A 1,994-nucleotide genomic window follows, 5' to 3' on the forward strand; every position below is an offset into this window, starting at 1 on the left:
AAATTGGAAAGTGCTTGTGAGTGGCTATGGAAGATTACATGAAGGATATTTGATGGCCAGGCCTGGAAATGACTTACCTTATTCTGCCTTTATTCCACTGGCCTAAACCTAGTCACATTGGCCCAGCCAGGTGTAAGGAAGGTTGAGAAATATAGTCATCTTATGTACCCAGTAGGAAAATGGAAGTTTGATGACTACATAGCATTGTTTCCATCACAAGTGCCATTTCCTCAAGTGAGTCTTTTGTAACTTTCTGCATAGGGTGAAATCTCCCAAGTGTAGGCACCTGTTACTTTGTTTTTCCTGTCCTTCCGAACTCTGTCATAACTGCAGCTTTGCAGTAATGCGTGTAACTTTTTGGTTAAAGTCTGTCTCCCTGACCGCACTGTGAGCCACGTGAGTGCAGGTTTTATCCAACTGTCTGTCTTTGGGGTGCACATATCCTCCTGTTTTATATCTTACGTGGTCAACTTAAGTATTCAGGGATTGAATGCCCACAGTTTCTTTACCCCATACCATGAGCTTAGGAAGAAGCCCAATAAAGATTTTTGAAAGGATCAACTTAGCATCCTGGGTATCATCATGTCCTGCCTGAAACACAGCAAGTACTCAGTGACTATCTTTTGAGTGAAGGAATTAGTCTGTTCATTGTATTAGTCTGTTCTCTTGCTGCTGATAAAGACATACCTGAGACTGGTTAGTGTATTAAAAAAAAAAAAAAAAAAGAGGTTTAATGGATTCACAGTTCCACATGGCTGAGGAGGCCTCACCATCATGGCAGAAGGTGAAAGGCACATCTTACACAGCCATAGGCAAGAGAGAGAATAAGAATCAAGTGAAAGAGTTTCCCCTTATAAAGCCCACAGCTCTTGTAAGACTTATTCACTACTACGAGAACAGTATGTGGGAAACCACTCCCATGATTCAGTTATCTCCTGCAGGGTCCCTCTCACAACACATGGGAATTATGGAGCTACAGTTCAAGATGAGATTTGGGTGGGGACACAGCCAAACTGTGTCAACCATGAATAAAGTTTCCAAAGCCTCCTAATTCAGATGCTTCTCTGGACCACACCAGTATGGGAGGGGGTAGGAGAGCCTTGGGAAAAGATCTTTCTCTTTGTTATGAGGCCAGCTACTTAAGAGAGTGCATACATTTTGGATAACAGGGGTTCTGTGTTAGCTATCACAGCATCCCTATGTTGACGATGAATATGAGTCAACATTCATAATTGCAAACAACAGAACTCACTCTAGAGAGTATAAACAGAAGAGAAATCTACCTAAAAATATTAACAAAAACCAGAGAACCAGGCCTGGAAGCTCTGCAGCCTGACACATGTCCAATGACCCTAACACCCTGGTCATTTTCCTTGGGAAAGGCAGGCAGAGCCTGGGACTTAACTGCCCCCACCACCTCTGCTCTGGAAGCTCCATGTCTACGCTGGAAGCCGGATGTTTGGTTACATAGTCATGCTTTACTCAATGAATCTTGTGCTGTGCCCAGTTCTTGGAGACAGCCTGGAATCCCATGAAGGTGCTTCTGATTGGCTGAGCCTAAGTCACATGACCATTCCCCTGCTGCAGAGGAGGATGGGAAAGTAAGTTTCTGGCTTCTGTCTTGGTGAGATGCAGATCATGAAGGGAAAAATATCTAATGTAGGGAACGCGGTGGTGAGTGGCTACTGATCACACAGGGCGCTTTAGGGTCTGTTTCCAACCTGGAATGGTTTGGGGATGATGTTGGGAGGGTGTGAGGGGACTGAACAGAGACTCCTGGAGTGACACCAAGTGCACTAAAGGCATGTCATAATTTGTTGTTGTTGTTCTAGTTTGCAAAGTTTGATGAAAAATATATGACCATAGAGCTAAAGATAGGGGAGATACACCTTTTTTGGGTCAAACTAAATATAAATTATTTCAACACCTCACAATGTTTTTCACGTTTGCTTTGTTTTCCATTTGAACTTATTTTTAAACATCAGACAGCAATA

Source organism: Cebus imitator, unplaced genomic scaffold (genome assembly GCF_001604975.1).
Source record: "Cebus imitator isolate Cc_AM_T3 unplaced genomic scaffold, Cebus_imitator-1.0 Scaffold229, whole genome shotgun sequence".
Lineage (NCBI taxonomy): Eukaryota > Metazoa > Chordata > Mammalia > Primates > Cebidae > Cebus > Cebus imitator.